This window comes from Mytilus galloprovincialis, chromosome 9 (genome assembly GCF_965363235.1).
Source record: "Mytilus galloprovincialis chromosome 9, xbMytGall1.hap1.1, whole genome shotgun sequence".
Lineage (NCBI taxonomy): Eukaryota > Metazoa > Mollusca > Bivalvia > Mytilida > Mytilidae > Mytilus > Mytilus galloprovincialis.
The window spans coordinates 42,014,185-42,039,883 of record NC_134846.1 but is presented as its reverse complement, the minus strand read 5'-3'; positions in this window follow the sequence as shown (position 1 = coordinate 42,039,883).

Genomic DNA, 25,699 nt, shown 5'->3' with positions numbered 1-25,699 from the left:
GTCAATCTATCACAGTCAGATGATTTATCCTGTAGCAATAATGATACTGTGACCTATAGACATACTGTCAGAGTCAATCTATCACAGTCAAATGATTTATCCTGTATTAATAATGATACTGTGACCTAAAGACATAGTATCAGAATCAATTTATCAGAGTCAGATGATTTACCCTGTAACAATAAGGATACTGTGACCTATATACATAGTGTCAGAGTCAATCTATAACAGTCAGATGATTTATCTTGTAACAATAAGATACTTTGACTTATAGACATAGTGTCAGAAACCATCTATCACAGTCTGGTGATTTATCCTGTAGCAATAATGCTACTGTCGCCTATAGACATAGTGTCACAGTCAATTTATCACATTCAGATGATTTATCCCGTATTAATAATGATAATGTGAACTATAAACATGGAGTAAGAGTCAATCTATCACAGTCAGATGATTTATCCCGTAACAATAATGATACTGTGACATATAGACATGGTGTCAGAATCAATCTATCACCGTCAGATGATTTATCCTGTAACAATAATGATACTTTGACCTATAGACATAGTATCAGAGTCAATCTATCACAGTCAGATGATTTATCCTTTAACAAAAATGTTACTGTGGCCTATAGATATGGTGTCATAGTCAATCCATCACAATCAAATGATTTATTCTGTAACAAAAATGGCACTGTGGCCTATAGACGTGGTGTCATAGTCAATCTATCACAGTCAGGTGATTTATCCCGTAATAATAATGAAACTGTGACCTATAGACATGGTGTAAGAGTCAATCTATCACAGTCAGATGATTTATCCCGTAAAAATAATGATAATGTGAACTATAGACATGGTGTCAGAGTCAATCTATCACAGTCAGATGATTTATCCTGTAACAATAATGATACCTTGACCAAAAGAAAAGGCGTCAGAGTAAATATATCACAGTCAGATGATTTATCCTGTACCACTAGTGGTACTGTGGCCAATAGACATAGTGTCAGAGTCAATCTATCACAGTCAGATGATATATCCTGTAACAATAATGATACTGTGACCTATAGACATGGCGTCAGAGTCAATCTATCACAATCATATGATTTATCCTGTAACAATAATGATACTGTCACCTATAGACATGATGTCAGAGACAATCCATCACAGTCAGATGATTTATCCTGTAACAATAATGATACTGTGACCTATAGACATAGTGTCAGAATCAATCTATCACAGTCCGATGATTTATCCTGTAACAATAATGATACCTTGACCAATAAAAATGGTGGCAGAGTAAATCTATCACAGTCAGATGATTTATCTTGTACCAATAATGGTACTTTGGCCAATATACATAGTGTCAGAGTCAATGTATCACAGTCAGATGATTTATCCTGTAACAATAATGATACTGTGACCTATAGACATACTGTCAGAGTCAATCTATCACAGTCAAATGATTTATCCTGTATTAATAATGATACTGTGACCTAAAGACATAATATCAGAATCAATTTATCACAGTCAGATGATTTACCCTGTAACAATAAGGATACTGTGACCTATAGACATAGTGTCAGAGTCAATCTATAACAGTCAGATGATTTATCTTGTAACAATAAGATACTTTGACCTACAGACATAGTGTCAGAAACCATCTATCACAGTCTGGTGATTTATCCTGTAGCAATAATGCTACTGTCGCCTATAGACATAGTGTCACAGTCAATTTATCACAGTCAGATGATTTATCCCGTATTAATAATGATACTGTGACCTATAAACATGGAGTAAGAGTCAATCTATCACAGTCAGATGATTTATCCCGTAACAATAATGATACTGTGACATATAGACATGGTGTCAGAATCAATCTATCACCGTCAGATTATTTATCCTGTAACAATAATGAAACTTTGACCAATAGAAATGGTGTCAAAGTAAATCTATCACATTCAGATGATTTATCTTGTACCAATAATGGTAGTTTGGCCAATATACATAGTGTCAGAGTCAATCTATCACAGTCAGATGATTTATCCTGTAACAATAATGATACTGTGACCTATAGACATAGTGTCAGCGTCAATGTATCACAGTCAGATGATTTATCCTGTAACGGTAATGATACTGTCACCTATAGACATGATGTCAGAGTCAATGTATCACAGTCAGACGATTTATCCTGTAACAATGATGATAATGTGACCCATAGACATAGTGTCAGAATCAATCTATCACAGTCAGATGATTTATCCTGTAACAATAATGATACTTTGACCTATAGACATAGTATCAGAGTCAATCTATCACAGTCAGATGATTTATCCTTTAACAAAAATGGTACTGTGGCCTATAGATATGGTGTCATAGTCAATCCATCACAATCAAATGATTTATTCTGTAACAAAAATGGCACTGCGGCCTATAGACGTGGTGTCATAGTCAATCTATCACAGTCAGGTGATTTATCCTGTTGCAATAATGATACTGTGGCCTATAGACATAGTGTCAAAGTCAATTTATCACAGTCAGATGATTTATCCCGTAATAATAATGAAACTGTGACCTATAGACATGGTGTAAGAGTCAATCTATCACAGTCAGATGATTTATACCGTAACAATAATGATACTGTGACCTATAGACATGGTGTCAGAGTCAATCTATCACAGTCAGATGATTTATCCTGTAACAATGATGATACCTTGACCAAAAGAAAAGGCGTCAGAGTAAATATATCACAGTCAGATGATTTATCCTGTACCACTAGTGGTACTGTGGCCAATAGACATAGTGTCAGAGTCAATTTATCACAGTCAGATGATATATCCTGTAACAATAATGATACTGTGACCTATAGACATGGCGTCAGAGTCAATCTATCACAATCATATGATTTATCCTGTAACAATAATGATACTGTCACCTATAGACATGATGTCAGAGACAATCCATCACAGTCAGATGATTTATCCTGTAACAATAATGATACTGTGACCTATAGACATAGTGTCAGAATCAATCGATCACAGTCCGATGATTTATCCTGTAACAATAATGATACCTTGACCAATAAAAATGGTGGCAGAGTAAATCTATCACAGTCAGATGATTTTTTCTTGTACCAATAATGGTACTTTGGCCAATATACATAGTGTCAGAGTCAGTCTATCACAGTCAGATGATTTATCCTGTAGCAATAATGATACTGTGACCTAAAGACATATAATATACTGTCAGAGTCAATCTATCACAGTCAAATGATTTATCCTGTATTAATAATGATATTGTGACCTAAAGACATAGTATCAGAATCAATTTATCACAGTCAGATGATTTACCCTGTAACAATAAGGATACTGTGACCTGTAGACATAGTGTCAGAGTCAATCTATAACAGTCAGATGATTTATCTTGTAACAATAAGATACTTTGACCTATAGACATATTGTCAGAAACCATCTATCACAGTCTGGTGATTTATCCTGTAGCAATAATGCTACTGTCGCCTATAGACATAGTGTCACAGTCAATTTATCACAGTCAGATGATTTATCCCGTATTAATAATGATACTGTGACCTATAAACATGGAGTAAGAGTCAATCTATCACAGTCAGATGATTTATCCCGTAACAATATTGATACTGTGACATAAAGACATGGTGTCAGAATCAATCTATCACCGTCAGATTATTTATCCTGTAACAATAATGATACTTTGAACAATAGAAATGGTGTCAAAGTAAATCTATCACATTCAGAGGATTTATCTTGTACCAATAATGGTAGTTTGGCCAATATACATAGTGTCAGAGTCAATCTATCACAGTCAGATGATTTATCCTGTAACAATAATGATACTGTTGCCAATAGACATAGTGTAAGAGTCAATTTATCACAGTCAGATGATATATCCTGTAACAATAATGATACTGTGACCTATAGACATGGCGTCAGAGTCAATCTATCACAATCATATGATTTATCCTGTAACAATAATGATACTGTCACCTATAGACATGATGTCAGAGACAATCCATCACAATCATATGATTTATCCTGTAACAATAATGATACTGTCACCTATAGACATGATGTCAGAGACAATCCATCACAGTCAGATGATTTATCCTGTAACAATAATGATACTGTGACCTATAGACATAGTGTCAGAATCAATCGATCACAGTCCGATGATTTATCCTGTAACAATAATGATACCTTGACCAATAAAAATGGTGGCAGAGTAAATCTATCACAGTCAGATGATTTTTTCTTGTACCAATAATGGTACTTTGGCCAATATACATAGTGTCAGAGTCAATCTATCACAGTCAGATGATTTATCCTGTAGCAATAATGATACTGTGACCTAAAGACATATAATATACTGTCAGAGTCAATCTATCACAGTCAAATGATTTATCCTGTATTAATAATGATATTGTGACCTAAAGACATAGTATCAGAATCAATTTATCACAGTCAGATGATTTACCCTGTAACAATAAGGATACTGTGACCTGTAGACATAGTGTCAGAGTCAATCTATAACAGTCAGATGATTTATCTTGTAACAATAAGATACTTTGACCTATAGACATAGTGTCAGAAACCATCTATCACAGTCTGGTGATTTATCCTGTAGCAATAATGCTACTGTCGCCTATAGACATAGTGTCACAGTCAATTTATCACAGTCAGATGATTTATCCCGTATTAATAATGATACTGTGACCTATAAACATGGAGTAAGAGTCAATCTATCACAGTCAGATGATTTATCCCGTAACAATATTGATACTGTGACATAAAGACATGGTGTCAGAATCAATCTATCACCGTCAGATTATTTATCCTGTAACAATAATGATACTTTGACCAATAGAAATGGTGTCAAAGTAAATCTATCACATTCAGAGGATTTATCTTGTACCAATAATGGTAGTTTGGCCAATATACATAGTGTCAGAGTCAATCTATCACAGTCAGATGATTTATCCTGTAACAATAATGATACTGTGACCTATAGACATAGTGTCAGAATCAATCTATCACAGTCAGATGATTTATCCTGTAACAATAAGGATACTGTGACCTATAGACATAGTGTCAGAATCAATCTATCACAGTCAGATGATTTATCCTGTAACAATAAGGATATTGTGACCTATAGACATAGTGTCAGAGTCAATCTATCACAGTCAGATGATTTATCCCGTAATAATAATGATACTGTGACCTATAGACACGGTGTAAGAGTCAATCTATCACAGTCAGATGATTTATCCCGTAACAATAATGATACTGTGACCTAAAGACATGGTGTCGGGGTCAATCTATAACAGTCACATGATTTATCCTGTAACAAAAATGGTACTGTGGCCTATAGACATCGTGCCATAGTCAATCTATCACAGTCAGATGATTTATCCTGTAATAAAATGGTACTGTGACCTATAGACGTGGTGTCAGAGTCAATCTATCACTGTCAGTTGATTTATCCCGTAATAATAATGATACTGTGACCTATAGACATGGTGTCAGAGTCAATCTATCACAGTCACATTATTTATCCCGTAACAATAATAATACTGTGACCTATAGACATGGTGTCAGAGTCTATCACAGTCAGATGATTTATCCTGTAACAATAATGATACCTTGACCAATAGAAATGGCGTCAGAGTAAATCTGTCACAGTCAGATGATTTATCCTGTACCACTAGTGATACTGTGGCCAATAGACATAGTGTCAGAGTCAATCCATCACAGTCAGATGATTTATCCTTTAACAATAATGATACCTTGACCAATAGAAATGGCGTCACAGTAAATCTATCACAGTCAGATGATTTATCCTGTACCACTAGTGGTACTGTGGCCAACAGACATAGTGTCAGAGTCGATCTATCGCAGTCAGATGATTTATCCTTTAACAATAATGATACTTTGACCTATAGACATAGTGTCAGAGTGAATCTATCACAGTCAGATGATTTATCCTGTAACAAAAATGGTACTGTGTCCTATAGACATGGTGACATAGTCAATCTATCACAGTCAGATGATTTATCCCGTAACAATAATGCTACTGTGACCTATAGACATGGTGTCAGAATCAATCTATCACAGTCCGATGATTTATTTTGTAGCAATAATGGTACTCTGGCCTATAGACATGGTGTCAGAGTCAATTTATCACAGTCAGATGATTTATCCCGTTATAATAATGATACTGTGACCTATAGACACGGTGTAAGAGTCAATCTATCACAGTCAGATGATTTATCCCGTAACAATAATGATACTGTGACCTAAAGACATGGTGTCAGGGTCAATCTATAACAGTCAGATGATTTATCCTGTAACAAAAATGGTACTGTGGCCTATAGACATCGTGCCATAGTCAATCTATCATTGTCAGATGATTTATCCTGTAACAAAATTGTACTGTGACCTATAGACGTGGTGTCAGAGTCAATCTATCACTGTCAGTTGATTTATCCCGCAATAATAATGATACTGTGACCTATAGACATGGTGTCAGAGTCAATCTATCACAGTCACATTATTTATCCCGTAACAATAATAATACTGTGACCTATAGACATGGTGTCAGAGTCTATCACAGTCAGATGATTTATCCTGTAACAATAATGATACCTTGACCAATAGAAATGGCGTCAGAGTAAATCTGTCACAGTCAGATGATTTATCCTGTACCACTAGTGATACTGTGGCCAATAGACATAGTGTCAGAGTCAATCCATCACAGTCAGATGATTTATCCTGTAACAATAATGATTCTGTTACCTATAGACATGATGTCAGAGTCAATATATTACAGTCAGATGATTTATCCTGTAACAATAATGATACTGTGACCTATAGACATAGTGTCAGAATCAATCTATCACAGTCAGATGATTTATCTTGTAATAATAATGATACTGTGACCTATAGACATAGTGTCAGAGTCAATCTATCACAGTCCGATGATTTATCCTATAACAATAATGATACTGTGACCTATATACATGGTGTCAGAGTCAATCTATCACAGTCAGATGATTTATCCTGTAACAATAATGATACCTTAACCAAAAGAAATGGCGTCAGAGTAAATCTATCACAGTCAGATGATTTATCCTGTACCACTAGTGGTACTGTGGCCAATAGACATAGTGTCAGAGTCAATATATCACAGTCAGATGATATATCCTGTAACAATAATGATCCTGTGACCTATAAATATGGTGTCAGAGTTAATCTATCACAGTAAGATGATTTATCTTGTAACAATAAAGATATTGTCACATATAGACATGATGACAGAGACAATCTATCACAGTCAGATGATTTATCCTATAACAATAATGATACTGTGACCAATAGAAATGGTGTCAGAGTCAATCTATCACAGTCAGATGATTTATCCCGTAATAATAACGATACTGTGACCTATAGACATGGTGTCAGAGTCAATATATCACAGTCAGATTATTTATCCCGTAACAATAATGATACTGTGATCTATAGACATGGTGTCAGAGTCAATCTATCACAGTCAGATGATTTATCCTTTAACAATAATGATACCTTGACCAATAGAAATGGCGTCACAGTAAATCTATCACAGTCAGATGATTTATCCTGTACCACTAGTGGTACTGTGGCCAACAGACATAGTGTCAGAGTCAATCTATCGCAGTCAGATGATTTATCCTGTAACAATAATGATACTTTGACCTATAGACATAGTGTCAGAGTGAATCTATCACAGTCAGATGATTTATCCTGTAACAAAAATGGTACTGTGGCCTATAGACATCGTGCCATAGTCAATCTATCACAGTCAGATGATTTATCCTGTAACAAAATGGTACTGTGACCTATAGACGTGGTGTCAGAGTCAATCTATCACTGTCAGTTGATTTATCCCGTAATAATAATGATACTGTGACCTATAGACATGGTGTCAGAGTCAATCTATCACAGTCACATTATTTATCCCGTAACAATAATAATACTGTGACCTATAGACATGGTGTCAGAGTCTATCACAGTCAGATGATTTATCCTGTAACAATAATGATACCTTGACCAATAGAAATGGCGTCAGAGTAAATCTGTCACAGTCAGATGATTTATCCTGTTCCACTAGTGATACTGTGGCCAATAGACATAGTGTCAGAGTCAATCCATCACAGTCAGATGATTTATCCTGTAACAATAATGAGACTGTGACCTATAGACATAGTGTCAGAATCAATCTATCACAGTCAGATGATTTATCTTGTAATAATAATGATACTGTGACCTATAGACATAGTGTCAGAGTCAATCTATCACAGTCCGATGATTTATCCTATAACAATAATGATACTGTGACCTATATACATGGTGTCAGAGTCAATCTATCACAGTCAGATGATTTATCCTGTAACAATAATGATACCTTAACCAAAAGAAATGGCGTCAGAGTAAATCTATCACAGTCAGATGAGTTATCCTGTTCCACTAGTGGTACTGTGGCCAATAGACATAGTGTCAGAGTCAATATATCACAGTCAGATGATATATCCTGTAACAATAATGATCCTGTGACCTATAAACATGGTGTCAGAGTTAATCTATCACAGTCAGATGATTTATCTTGTAACAATAATGATATTGTCACATATAGACATGACGACAGAGACAATCTATCACAGTCAGATGATTTATCCTATAACAATAATGATACTGTGACCAATAGAAATGGTGTCAGAGTCAATCTATCACAGTCAGATGATTTATCCCGTAATAATAACGATACTGTGACCTATAGACATGGTGTCAGAGTCAATATATCACAGTCAGATTATTTATCCCGTAACAATAATGATACTGTGATCTATAGACATGGTGTCAGAGTCAATCTATCACAGTCAGATGATTTATCCTTTAACAATAATGATACCTTGACCAATAGAAATGGCGTCACAGTAAATCTATCACAGTCAGATGATTTATCCTGTACCACTAGTGGTACTGTGGCCAACAGACATAGTGTCAGAGTCAATCTATCGCAGTCAGATGATTTATCCTTTAACAATAATGATACTTTGACCTATAGACATAGTGTCAGAGTGAATCTATCACAGTCAGATGATTTATCCTGTAACAAAAATGGTACTGTGCTGTATAGACATGGTGACATAGTCAATCTATCACAGTCAGATGATTTATCCCGTAACAATAATGCTACTGTGACCTATAGACATGGTGTCAGAATCAATCTATCACAGTCCGATGATTTATTTTGTAGCAATAATGGTACTCTGGCCTATTGACATGGTGTCAGAGTCAATTTATCACAGTCAGATGATTTATCCCGTAATAATAATGATACTGTGACCTATAGACATGGTGTAAGAGTCAATCTATCACAGTCAGATGATTTATCCCGTAATAATAATGATACTGTGACCTATAGACATGGTGTCAGAGTCAATCTATCACAGTCACATTATTTATCCCGTAACAATAATAATACTGTGACCTATAGACATGGTGTCAGAGTCTATCACAGTCAGATGATTTATCCTGTAACAATAATGATACCTTGACCAATAGAAATGGCGTCAGAGTAAATCTGTCACAGTCAGATGATTTATCCTGTACCACTAGTGATACTGTGGCCAATAGACATAGTGTCAGAGTCAATCCATCACAGTCAGATGATTTATCCTGTAACAATAGTGATTCTGTTACCTATAGACATGATGGCAGAGTCAATATATTACAGTCAGATGATTTATCCTGTAACAATAATGATACTGTGACCTATAGACATAGTGTCAGAATCAATCTATCACAGTCAGATGATTTATCTTGTAATAATAATGATACTGTGACCTATAGACATAGTGTCAGAGTCAATCTATCACAGTCCGATGATTTATCCTATAACAATAATGATACTGTGACCTATATACATGGTGTCAGAGTCAATCTATCACAGTCAGATGATTTATCCTGTAACAATAATGATACCTTAACCAAAAGAAATGGCGTCAGAGTAAATCTATCACAGTCAGATGATTTATCCTGTACCACTAGTGGTACTGTGGCCAATAGACATAGTGTCAGAGTCAATATATCACAGTCAGATGATATATCCTGTAACAATAATGATCCTGTGACCTATAAACATGGTGTCAGAGTTAATCTATCACAGTAAGATGATTTATCTTGTAACAATAATGATATTGTCACATATAGACATGATGACAGAGACAATCTATCACAGTCAGATGATTTATCCTATAACAATAATGATACTGTGACCAATAGAAATGGTGTCAGAGTCAATCTATCACAGTCAGATGATTCATCCTGTAATAATAACGATACTGTCACCTATAAACATGGTGTCAGAGTCAATATATCACAGTCAGATTATTTATCCCGTAACAATAATGATACTGTGATCTATAGACATGGTGTGAGAGTCAATCTATCACAGTCAGATGATTTATCCTTTAACAATAATGATACCTTGACCAATAGAAATGGCGTCACAGTAAATCTATCAAAGTCAGATGATTTATCCTGTACCACTAGTGGTACTGTGGCCAACAGACATAGTGTCAGAGTCAATCTATCGCAGTCAGATGATTTATCCTGTATCAATAATGATACTTTGACCTATAGACATGGTGTAAGAGTCAATCTATCACAGTCAGATGATTTATCCCGTAACAATAATGATACTGTGACCTAAAGACATGGTGTCAGGGTCAATCTATAACAGTCAGATGATTTATCCTGTAACAAAAATGGTACTGTGGCCTATAGACATCGTGCCATAGTCAATCTATCACAGTCAGATGATTTATCCTGTAACAAAATGGTACTGTGCCCTATAGACGTGGTGTCAGAGTCAATCTATCACTGTCAGTTGATTTATCCCGTAATAATAATGATACTGTGACCTATAGACATGGTGTCAGAGTCAATCTATCACAGTCACATTATTTATCCCGTAACAATAATAATACTGTGACCTATAGACATGGTGTCAGAGTCTATCACAGTCAGATGATTTATCCTGTAACAATAATGATACCTTGACCAATAGAAATGGCGTCAGAGTAAATCTGTCACAGTCAGATGATTTATCCTGTACCACTAGTGATACTGTGGCCAATAGACATAGTGTCAGAGTCAATCCATCACAGTCAGATGATTTATCCTGTAACAATAATGATTCTGTTACCTATAGACATGATGTCAGAGTCAATATATTACAGTCAGATGATTTATCCTGTAACAATAATGACACTGTGACCTATAGACATAGTGTCAGAATCAATCTATCACAGTCAGATGATTTATCTTGTAATAATAATGATACTGTGACCTATAGACATAGTGTCAGAGTCAATCTATCACAGTCCGATGATTTATCCTGTAACAATAATGATACCTTAACCAAAAGAAATGGCGTCAGAGTAAATCTATCACAGTCAGATGATTTATCCTGTACCACTAGTGGTACTGTGGCCAATAGACATAGTGTCAGAGTCAATATATCACAGTCAGATGATATATCCTGTAACAATAATGATCCTGTGACCTATAAACATGGTGTCAGAGTTAATCTATCACAGTAAGATGATTTATCTTGTAACAATAATGATATTGTCACATATAGACATGATGACAGAGACAATCTATCACAGTCAGATGATTTATCCTATAACAATAATGATACTGTGACCAATAGAAATGGTGTCAGAGTCAATCTATCACAGTCAGATGATTTATCCCGTAATAATAACGATACTGTCACCTATAAACATGGTGTCAGAGTCAATATATCACAGTCAGATTATTTATCCCGTAACAATAATGATACTGTGATCTATAGACATGGTGTCAGAGTCAATCTATCACAGTCAGATGATTTATCCTTTAACAATATTGATACCTTGACCAATAGAAATGGCGTCACAGTAAATCTATCAAAGTCAGATGATTTATCCTGTACCACTAGTGGTACTGTGGCCAACAGACATAGTGTCAGAGTCAATCTATCGCAGTCAAATGATTTATCCTGTAACAATAATGATACTTTGACCTATAGAAATAGTGTCAGAGTGAATCTATCACAGTCAGATGATTTATCCTATAACAAAAATGGTACTGTGGCCTATAGACATCGTGCCATAGTCAATCTATCACAGTCAGATGATTTATCCTGTAACAAAATGGTACTGTGACCTATAGACGTGGTGTCAGAGTCAATCTATCACTGTCAGTTGATTTATCCCGTAATAATAATGATACTGTGATCTATAGACATGGTGTCAGAGTCAATCTATCACAGTCACATTATTTATCCCGTAACAATAATAATACTGTGACCTATAGACATGGTGTCAGAGTCTATCACAGTCAGATGATTTATCCTGTAACAATAATGATACCTTGACCAATAGAAATGGCGTCAGAGTAAATCTGTCACAGTCAGATGATTTATCCTGTTCCACTAGTGATACTGTGGCCAATAGACATAGTGTCAGAGTCAATCCATCACAGTCAGATGATTTATCCTGTAACAATAATGATTCTGTTACCTATAGACATGATGTCAGAGTCAATATATTACAGTCAGATGATTTATCTTGTAACAATAATGATACTGTGACCTATAGACATAGTGTCAGAATCAATCTATCACAGTCAGATGATTTATCTTGTAATAATAATGATACTGTGACCTATAGACATAGTGTCAGAGTCAATCTATCACAGTCCGATGATTTATCCTATAACAATAATGATACTGTGACCTATATACATGGTGTCAGAGTCAATCTATCACAGTCAGATGATTTATCCTGTAACAATAATGATACCTTAACCAAAAGAAATGGCGTCAGAGTAAATCTATCACAGTCAGATGATTTATCCTGTTCCACTAGTGGTACTGTGGCCAATAGACATAGTGTCAGAGTCAATATATCACAGTCAGATGATATATCCTGTAACAATAATGATCCTGTGACCTATAAACATGGTGTCAGAGTTAATCTATCACAGTCAGATGATTTATCTTGTAACAATAATGATATTGTCATATATAGACATGATGACAGAGACAATCTATCACAGTCAGATGATTTATCCTATAACAATAATGATACTGTGACCAATAGAAATGGTGTCAGAGTCAATCTATCACAGTCAGATGATTTATCCCGTAATAATAACGATACTGTGACCTATAGACATGGTGTCAGAGTCAATATATCACAGTCAGATTATTTATCCCGTAACAATAATGATACTGTGATCTATAGACATGGTGTCAGAGTCAATCTATCACAGTCAGATGATTTATCCTTTAACAATAATGATACCTTGACCAATAGAAATGGCGTCACAGTAAATCTATCACAGTCAGATGATTTATCCTGTACCACTAGTGGTACTGTGGCCAACAGACAAAGTGTCAGAGTCAATCTATCGCAGTCAGATGATTTATCCTTTAACAATAATGATACTTTGACCTATAGACATAGTGTCGGAGTGAATCTATCACAGTCAGATGATTTATCCTGTAACAAAAATGGTACTGTGTCCTATAGACATGGTGACATAGTCAATCTATCACAGTCAGATGATTTATCCCGTAACAATAATGCTACTGTGACCTATAGACATGGTGTCAGAATCAATCTATCACTCCGATGATTTATTTTGTAGCAATAATGGTACTCTGGCCTATAGACATGGTGTCAGAGTCAATTTATCACAGTCAGATGATTTATCCCGTAATAATAATGATACTGTGACCTATAGACATGGTGTAAGAGTCAATCTATCACAGTCAGATGATTTATCCCGTAACAATAATGATACTGTGACCTAAAGACATGGTGTCAGGGTCAATCTATCACAGTCCGATGATTTATCCTGTAACAATAATGATATCTTGACCAAAAGAAATGGCGTCAGAGTAAACATATCATAGTCAGATGATTTATCCTGTACCACCAGTGCTTCTGTGGCCAATAGACATAGTGTCAGAGTCAATCTATTACAGTCAGATGATATATCCTGTTACAATAATGATACTCTGACCTATAGACATGATGTCAGAGTTAATCTATCACAGTCATATGATTTATCCCGTAACAATAATGATACCTTGACCAATAGAAATGGTATCAGACTAAATCTATCACAGTCAGATGATTTATCCTGTACCACTAGTGGTACTGTGGCCAATAGACATTGTGTCAGAGTCAATCTATCACAGTCAGATGATTTATCCTGTAACAATAATGATACTGTCACCTATAGACATGATGTCAGAGTCAATCTATCAAAGTCAGATGATTTATCTTGTAACAATAATGATACTGTGACCTATAGACATGGTGTTAGAGTCAATCTATCACAGTCAGAAGATTTATCCTGTAACAATAATGATACCTTGACCAAAAGAAATGGCGTCAGAGTAAAGATATCACAGTTAGATGATTTATCCTGTACCACTAGTGGTACTGTGGCCAATAGACATAGTGTCAGAATCAATCTATCACAGTCCGATGATTTATCCTGTACAAGTAATGATACCTTGACCAATAGAAATGGTGTCAGAGTCAATCTATCACAGTCAGATGATTTATCCCGTAATAATAATGATACTGTGACCTATAAACATGGTGTCAGAGTCAATCTATCACAGTGAGATGATTTATCCTATAACAATAATGATACCTTGACCACTAGAAATGGCGTCAGAGTAAATCTGTCACAGTCAAATGATTTATCCTGTACTAGTGGTACTTTGGCCAATAGACATAGTGTCAGAGTCAATCTATCACAGTCAGATGAATTATCCTGTAACAAAAATGGTACTGTGTCCTATAGACATGGTGACATAGTCAATCTATCACAGTCAGATGATTTATCCCGCAACAATAATGATACTGTGACCTATAGACATGGTGTCAGAATCAATCTATCACAGTCCGATGATTTATTTTGTAGCAATGATGGTACTCTGGCCTATAGACATGGTGTCAGAGTCAATTGATCACAGTCAGATGATTTATCCCGTAACAATAATGATACTGTAATCTATAGACATGGTGTCAGAGTCAATCTATCACAGTCAGATGATTTATCCTTTAACAATAATGATACCTTGACCAATAGAAATGGCGTCACAGTAAATCTATCAAAGTCAGATGATTTATCCTGTACCACTAGTGGTACTGTGGCCAACAGACATAGTGTCAGAGTCAATCTATCGCAGTCAGATGATTTATCCTGTAACAATAATGATACTTTGACCTATAGACATAGTGTCAGAGTGAATCTATCACAGTCAGATGATTTATCCTATAACAAAAATGGTACTGTGGCCTATAGACATCGTGCCATAGTCAATCTATCACAGTCAGATGATTTATCCTGTACAAGTAATGATACCTTGACCAATAGAAATGGTGTCAGAGTCAATCTATCACAGTCAGATGATTTATCCCGTAATAATCATGATACTGTGACCTATAAACATGGTGTCAGTGTCAATCTATCACAGTCAGATGATTTATCCTATAACAATAATGATACCTTGACCACTAGAAATGGCGTCAGAGTAAATCTGTCACAGTCAGATGATTTATCCTGTACTAGTGGTACTTTGGCCAATAGACATAGTGTCAGAGTCAATCTATCACAGTCAGATGAATTATCCTGTAACAAAAATGGTACTGTGTCCTATAGACATGGTGACATAGTCAATCTATCACAGTCAGATGATTTATCCCGCAACAATAATGATACTGTGACCTATAGACATGGTGTCAGAATCAATCTATCACAGTCCGATGATTTATTTTGTAGCAATAATGGTACTCTGGCCTATAGACATGGTGTCAGAGTCAATTTATCACAGTCAGATGATTTATCCCGTAATAATAATGATACTGTGACCTATAGACATGGTGTAAGAGTCAATCTATCACAGTCAGATGATTTATCCCGTAACAATAATGATACTGTGACCTATAGACATGGTGTCAGGGTCAATCTATCACAGTCCGATGATTTATCCTGTAACAATAATGATATCTTGACCAAAAGAAATGGCGTCAGAGTAAACATATCATAGTCAGATGATTTATCCTGTACCACCAGTGCTACTGTGGCCAATAGACATAGTGTCAGAGTCAATCTATTACAGTCAGATGATATATCCTGTTACAATAATGATACTCTGACCTATAGACATGATGTCAGAGTTAATCTATCACAGTCATATGATTTATCCCGTAACAATAATGATACCTTGACCAATAGAAATGGCGTCAGACTAAATCTATCACAGTCAGATGATTTATCCTGTACCACTAGTGGTACTGTGGCCAATAAACATTGTGTCAGAGTCAATCTATCACAGTCAGATGATTTATCCTGTAACAATAATGATACTGTCACCTATAGACATGATGTCAGAGTCAATCTATCAAAGTCAGATGATTTATCTTGTAACAATAATGATACTGTGTCCTATAGACATGGTGTTAGAGTCAATCTATCACAGTCCGATGATTTATCCTATAACACTAATGATACTTTGACCAATAGAAATAGTGTCAGAGTCTATCTATCACAGTCAGATGATTTATCCTATAACAATAATGATACTGTGACCTATAGACATGGTGTTAGAGTCAATCTATCACAGTCAGAAGATTTACCTTGTAACAATAATGATACTGTGACCTATAGACATAGTGTCAGAATCAATCTATCACAGTCCGATGATTTATCCTTTAACAATAATGATACTGTGACCTATAGACATGGTGTCAGAGTCAATCTATCACAGTCAGATGATTTATCCTGTAACAATAATGATACCTTAACCAAAAGAAATGGCGTCAGAGTAAATCTATCACAGTCAGATGATTTATCCTGTAACAATAATGATACTGTGACCTATAAACATGGTGTCAGAGTTAATCTATCACAGTCGGATGATTTATCTTGTAACAATAATGATATTGTCACCTATAGACATGATGACAGAGACAATCTATCACAGTCAGATGATTTATCCTATAACAATAATGATACTGTGACCAATAGAAATGGTGTCAGAGTCAATCTATCACAGTCAGATGATTTATCCCGTAATAATAACGATACTGTGACCTATAGACATGGTGTCAGAGTCAATATATCACAGTCAGATTATTTATCCCGTAACAATAATGATACTGTGATCTATAGACATGGTGTCAGAGTCAATCTATCACAGTCAGATGATTTATCCTTTAACAATAATGATACCTTGACCAATAGAAATGGCGTCACAGTCAATCTATCACAGTCAGATGATTTATCCTGTACCACTAGTGGTACTGTGGCCAACAGGCATAGTGTCAGAGTCAATCTATCGCAGTCAGTTGATTTATCCTGTAACAATAATGATACTTTAACCTATAGACATAGTATCAGAGTCAATTTATCACAGTCAGATGATTTATCCTGTAACAAAAATGGTACTGTGTCCTATAGACATGGTGACATAGTCAATCTATCAGTCAGATGATTTATCCCGTAACAATAATGCTACTGTGACCTATAGACATGGTGTGAGAATCAATCTATCACAGTCCGACGATTTATTTTGTAGCAATAATGGTACTCTGACCTATAGACATGGTGTCAGAGTCCATTTATCACAGTCAGATGATTTATCCCGTAATAATAATGATACTGTGACATATAGACATGGTGTAAGAGTCAATCTATCACAGTCAGATGATTTATCCCGTAACAATAATGATACTGTGACCTAAAGACATGGTGTCAGGGTTAATCTATCACAGTCCGATGATTTATCCTGTAACAATAATGATATCTTGACCAAAAGAAATGGCGTCAGAGAAAACATATCATAGTCAGATGATTTATCCTGTACCACCAGTGCTACTGTGGCCAATAGACATAGTGTCAGAGTCAATCTATTACAGTCAGATGATATATCCTGTTACAATAATGATACTCTGACCTATAGACATGATGTCAGAGTTAATCTATCACAGTCATATGATTTATCCCGTAACAATAATGATACCTTGACCAATAGAAATGGCGTCAGACTAAATCTATCACAGTCAGATGATTTATCCTGTACCACTAGTGGTACTGTGGCCAATAGACATTGTGTCAGAGTCAATCTATCACAGTCAGATGATTTATCCTGTAACAATAATGATACTGTCGCCTATAGACATGATGTCAGAGTCAATCTATCAAAGTCAGATGATTTATCTTGTAACAATAATGATACTGTGTCCTATAGACATGGTGTCAGAGTCAATCTATCACAGTCCGATGATTTATCCTATAACAATAATGATACTGTGACCTATAGACATGGTGTTAGAGTCAATCTATCACAGTCAGAAGATTTATCCTGTAACAATAATGATACCATGACCAAAAGAAATGGCGTCAGAGTAAAGATATCACGGTTAGATGATTTATCCTGTACCACTAGTGGTACTGTGGCCAATAGACATAGTGTCAGAATCAATCTATCACAGTCCGATGATTTATCTGTACAAGTAATGATACCTTGACCAATAGAAATTGTGTCAGAAATAATCTATCACAGTCAGATGATTTATCCTATAACAATAATGATACCTTGACCAATAGAAATGGCGTCAGAGTAAATCTGTCACAGTCAGATGATTTATCCTGTACTAGTGGTACTTTGGCCAATAGACATAGTGTCAGAGTCAATCTATCACAGTCAGATGATTTATCCTGTAACAATAATTACATAATAATTAATTATGTAATAATTATGTCATAATGAAATTATCACAATTTGAAAGACTAATCTTTCTTCTTTCTTTTGGTACCTCGTTTATAAAATATAAAGAAGGATGGAATGAACTACATCAGTTTAAAGTTGTCTGTTTGGGAATGACAAAAACTTTGTATTGTGCTACCTTAAGTTATACAACATTAATAATTATGTTAAAAGGTACATTTGTGTATCAATTTTAAACCTGGATCATGCAGTATGAGCAATGAAAACCTGTCCGCATCTCTGAACTATATCATGACTTTATTAAAACAGTACATATTATATATTATTTCTTATTTTATTTAAAAATCTTGAATTTGTCGTCTGTTTATTTATCATTCTACATTAAAAATTCATAACGGATACAGTAAAAACGGTATTTCAGGATTCGCACATTATATACACTGAATCTCTAGTTATACTACATGTACTAAGTAGTTGTGATAATGTGTTTTGAGACAGTGAGGCAATTTTGTAAAATGTATTTAAAATTTTAATTTTCAATTTTATTATTAGATTGTTGGTTCCGAGTATGACCTGCCAATTTTGAAGGAAGGTGACAGGTATGGTCACAGAGAGAAGAAACAGAGAAATAAGCTGTACACATGGGTGAAAAACCTTTGTGTGCAGCATAAGCATGGAAATGCTTATAAAGCAGGTACATGTATGTATAACTACATGAAATTAATAACACAGATTGATATACTGGGTTGTTGGTGGTCAAGTGGTTTAAGTAGTTTATCTACAGGGATAAATAGCTTGTCAACACTAACAATGACTGAGATTGTGAGATTATGAGGTGCATTTGACGGATATCTTTAAAATTGACAAGGATTACCATTTTTGCTGTTGAAGGTCAATACTCATTGATGGTTCTCTCCAGATAGTATGGCTTCTTCCACCAATAAAAAATGGCTACCGAAATATAGCTGAGAGTGCTTAAAGTTGAGTTCATCACCAACAAAGAAACAGATTGATTTGTGTATGATATTTAAAAACCAGTTTCTTTGCTGTATTCTTTGTTATTTGATGCAAAGTAAATACATGTATAATCTGCTTATCATGATCTATTATGTTAATATGAGGCAGGAGTTACCTGTAAAAGGGGATGAAGTGTGTATAAATTATTTTTGAACTTGATTAAGCATATTTTAACTTTTGTCTTTAGTGATTTTGTTAGTTATTTTTACCTGCATCACCAATGTTAAAAGAGGTCTAGTAACCCCTTGACTTTGCACATCATTCAGTTTGTCTGTACGTATGTACATCTGAATAACCTTCTGTAGAAAACTTTCTAACTTGTTTTGGCTTCTATAAAAGGAGGCAATTTTATATTTGATCTGGAAATTGACAATGTTGATTTGTAGCATGTAAACAATTTTTAGAAGCTTTATGTGAACATGCTCAAGTGTGTGATACAATATTTCAGATTCTTCACTCATCTGAACTGCCTTTTTCAGAATGTATAATAATAATAAGAGAGGAGACCTGTTTTCATGGTTTTTGTGTGTCTCTTTGGTTCCTTTTCTTCTAGATAAAATCAAGCAACTTGGCTCACTACTGTTAAAGGGGCATTTTGTGTGTATTTCAGTATAGACACCATCTGATTAACTATTGAGGTAACCTCCAAAGTCTGCCGACGGTCATATAACTTGATATAAATATAGATATAAATAGATAGCAAACCTGTGCAGTTTGATTTTTTCTAGGTTTGTTTGATTTCATATTATAGATTAAAAATATATGTTAATCATCATTTTTGTCGAGCCTGCAACTTTTGTTGCAGAAAGCTCGACATAGGGATAGTGATCCGGCGGCGGCAGCGTTAGCTAACTTTTTAAAAGCTTTATATTTTAGAAGGTGGAAGACCTGGATGCTTCATACTTTGAATATAGATGCCTCATGTTACGAAGTTTCCGTCAGTTACATGTCAAATGTCCTTGACCTCATTTTCATGGTTCAGTGACCACTTAAAAAAAAAAGTTCAGATTTTTTGTAATGTTGAATTCTCTCTTATTATAAGTAATAGGATAATTATATTTGGTATGTGCGTACCTTGCAATGTCCTAATGCCTGTCAGACAGTTTTCACCTGACCTCCACCTCATTTCATGGATCAGTGAACAAGGTTAAATTTTGGTGGTCAAGTCCATATCTCAGATACTATAAGCAATAGGGCTAGTATATTTTTCGGTGTATGGAAGGACTGTAAGGTGTACTTGTCCAACTGGCAGATGTCATCTGACCTTGACCTCATTTTCATGGATCAGTGGTTATGGTTAAGTTTTTGTGTTTTGGTCTGTTTTTCTCATACTTTATGCAATAGATCTACTATATTTGTTGTATGGAATGATTGTAAGGTGTACATGTCCAACTGGCAGATGTCATCTGACCTTGACCTCATTTTCATGGTTGAATGGTCAAAGTTAAGTTTTCGAGTTTTGGTCTTTTTATCTTTAGAATACTATATGCTATAGGTCAACTATATTTGGTGTATGTAAATATTTTATGATCTATATGTCAGTTGCGCAGGTTTTATTTGACCTCGACCTCATTTTCACGGTTCATTGCTTAGTGTTAAGATTTTGTGTTTTGGTCTATTTTTCTTAAACTATAAGTAATAGGTCAACTACATTTGTTTTACTAAAGCATTGTTAGCTGTACATGTCTGCTTGGCATGGTTCATCTGACCTTGACCGCATTTTCATGGTTCATTGGTCTTTGATTAGTTATCTTGGTTAATGATAAGTTTATGTGACAGTTTTTAATAAAGCTTTATACTTAGGACTATATCAACATAATATCAATGATAAGTAAAGAAGGCGAGACATTTCAGTGTATGCACTCTTGTTACCTGTATAAGAATGAGATTTTGTGGGTCGAATCAGTCAATCAAATGATTTATCCTTGTTTCACATTTAATGTTGACATTCTTTTCCTTTTAATAACAAAACACCCCTCATTCTTGCTTAACCAATCTCTAGATAAGGGGTTAAATTGAAGGACACATGAATATGGATTAAATAAAGTAAAATTATTCACTTGCAAGTTAATAATTCATCAGCAATCTTTCTTAGCATATTCTGACAAAATTGAACCAAACTGGCTGCTAAAAGCGAATTATGATTGTAAGGTGTACATGTCTGATTGGAATGTGTCATCTGATATTGACCTCATTTTCACAGATCATTGGTCAATATTAAGTTTTCCTGGTTATGTTTGTTTCTTAGATAGTATATGCCATAGGGCAACTATATTTGATCCATTGAATGATTGTAAGGTGACATGTCTGTATGGCAGGGTTCATCTGACCTTGACCTTGTTTCATTGGTCAATATGAAGTTTTCAAGGTTTGGTCTGTTTCTTGTATATTTACTGTAAGTAATAGGTCAAATATGATTGATATGTATGGAATAATTGTAAGGTGTAATGTATTTCTGGCTTGATTTATCTGAGTATGTCCTCATTTTCTTGGATCAAATTAAGTTTATATATGTGATACACGAAGTAAAACGTCATATTTAGGACTATCAACATAAAATCAATGCTCAGTAAAAACAGGTGAGACATTTTAGCATGTGCACTCTTGGTAGTCTTAGGGGGAGGATTGGCACCTTTAAACTAATTTAACATCCAACATTCTGTTTGTACATGTTCCTAGTCAGGAGCCTGTAATTCAGTGGTCGTCATTTGTTCCTGTGTAACATATTGTTGAAGGCCTTACAGTGACCTATAGTTGTTAATTTCTGTGTTATTTGGTCTCTTGAGGAGAGTTGTCTCATTGTCAATCATACCACATCTTCTCATTTTTATATTGACTACTGTGATCTATCTTGCTTTTTCATTTGTACTTAAAAAAAACCTTTAGGACTTCTAACAGGGGGTAAAAATCACTATCATTTTATATTTTTGTTGTAGTGACCCCGACAGAGACATTTCTACACAATAAAAACAAATTATACCAAGCATGTTTCATAAGATAGACCATCTAACATCATAGTACTATCTTACTACACAATAAAAACCAATTATACCAAGCATGTTTCAATAGATAGACCATCTAAAATCATAGTACTATCTTACTACACCATAAAAACCAATTATACCAAGCATGTTTCAATAGATAGACAATCTAACAGCACAGTACTATCTAACTAGACAATAAAACCAATTATACCAAGCATGTTTCATAAGATTAACAATCTAACATCATAGTACTATCTTACTACACAATAAAAACCAATTATACCAAGCATGTTTCATTAGATAGACCATCTAACATCATAGTACTATCTTTCTACACAATAAAAACCAATTATACCAAGCATGTTTCATTAGATACACCATCTAACATCATAGTACTATCTTTGTACGCAATAAAAACCAATTATACCAAGCATTTTTCATTAGATAGACCATCTAACATCATAGTACTATCTTTCTACGCAATAAAAACCAATTATACCAAGCATGTTTCATTAGATAGACCATCTAACATCATAGTACTATCTTTCTACACAATAAAAACCAATTATACCAAGCATGTTTCATAAAATAGACCATCTAACATCATAGTACTATCTTACTACACAATAAAAACCAATTATACCAAGCATGTTTCATTAGATAGACTATCTAACATCATAGTACTATCTTTCTACACAATAAAAACCAATTATCCCAAGCATGTTTCATTAGATAGACCATCTAACATCATAGTACTATCTTACTACACAATAAAAACCATTTATAATACCAAGCATGTTTCATTAAATAGACCATCTAACATCATAGTACTATCTTTCTACACAATAAAAACCAATTATACCATGCATGTTTCATTAGATACACAATCTAACATCATAGTACTATCTTTCTACACAATAAAAACCAATTATACCAAGCATGTTTCATTAGATAGACCATCTAACATCATAGTACTATCTTTCTACGCAATACAAACCAATTATACCAAGCATGTTTCAATAGATAGACCATCTAAAATCATAGTACTATCTTACTACACCATAAAAACCAATTATACCAAGCATGTTTCAATAGATAGACAATCTAACAGCACAGTACTATCTTACTACACAATAAAAACCAATTATACCAAGCATGTTTCATTAGATAAACAATCTAACATCATAGTACTATCTTACTACACCATAAAAACCAATTATACCAAGCATGTTTCAATAGATAGACAATCTAACAGCACAGTACTATCTTACTAGACAATAAAACCAATTATACCAAGCATGTTTCATAAGATTAACAATCTAACATCATAGTACTATCTTACTACACAATAAAAACCAATTATACCAAGCATGTTTCATTAGATAGACCATCTAACATCATAGTACTATCTTTCTACACAATAAAAACCAATTATACCAAGCATGTTTCATTAAATAGACCATCTAACATCATAGTACTATCTTTCTACGCAAGAAAAACCAATTATACAAAGCATGTTTCATTAGATAGACCATCTAATATCATAGTACTATCTTTCTACACAATAAAAACCAATTATACCAAGAATGTTACATTAGATAGACCATCTAACATCATAGTACTATCTTTCTACACAATAAAAACCAATTATACCAAGCATGTTTCATTAGATAGACCATCTAACATCATAGTACTATCTTTCTACACAATAAAAACCAATTATACCAAGCATGTTTCATAAAAGAGACCATCTAACAGCATAATACTATCTTACTACACAATAAAAACCAATTATACCAAGCATGTTTCATTAGATAGACCATCTAATATCATAGTACTATCTTTCTACACAATAAAAACCAATTATACCAAGAATGTTACATTAGATAGACCATCTAACATCATAGTACTATCTTTCTACACAACAAAAACCAATTATACCAAGCATGTTTCATTGGATAGACTATCTAACATCATAGTACTATCTTTCTACACAATAAAAACCATTTATACCAAGCATGTTTCAGCAAATAGACCATCTAACATCATAGTACTATTTTTCTACACAATAAAAACCAATTATACCAAGCATGTTTCATTAGATAGACCATCTAACATCATAGTACTATCTTACTACACAATAAAAACCATTTATACCAAGCATGTGTCATTAGATAGACCATCTAACATCATAGTACTATCTTTCTACACAATAAAAACCAATTATACCAAGCATGTTTCATAAGATAGACCATCTAACATCATAGTACTATCTTTCTACACAATAAAAACCAATTATACCAAGCATGTTTCATAAAATAGACCATCTAACATCATAGTACTATCTTACTACACAATAAAAACATATTATACCAAGCATGTTTCATTAGATAGACTATCTAACATCATAGTTCTATCTTTCTACACAATAAAAACCAATTATACCAAGCATGTTTCAGTAAATAGACCATCTAACATCATAGTACTATCTTTCTACACAATAAAAACCAATTATACCAAGCATGTTTCATTAGATAGACCATCTAACATCATAGTACTATCTTACTACACAATAAAAACCATTTATACCAAGCATGTTTCATTAGATAGACCATCTAACATCATAGTACTATCTTTCTACACAATAAAAACCAATTATACCATGCATGTTTCATTAGATACACAATCTAACATCATAGTACTATCTTTCTACACAATAAAAACCAATTATACCAAGCATGTTTCATTAGATAGACCATCTAACATCATAGTACTATCTTTCTACCAATTATACCATGCATGTTTCATTAGATACACAATCTAACA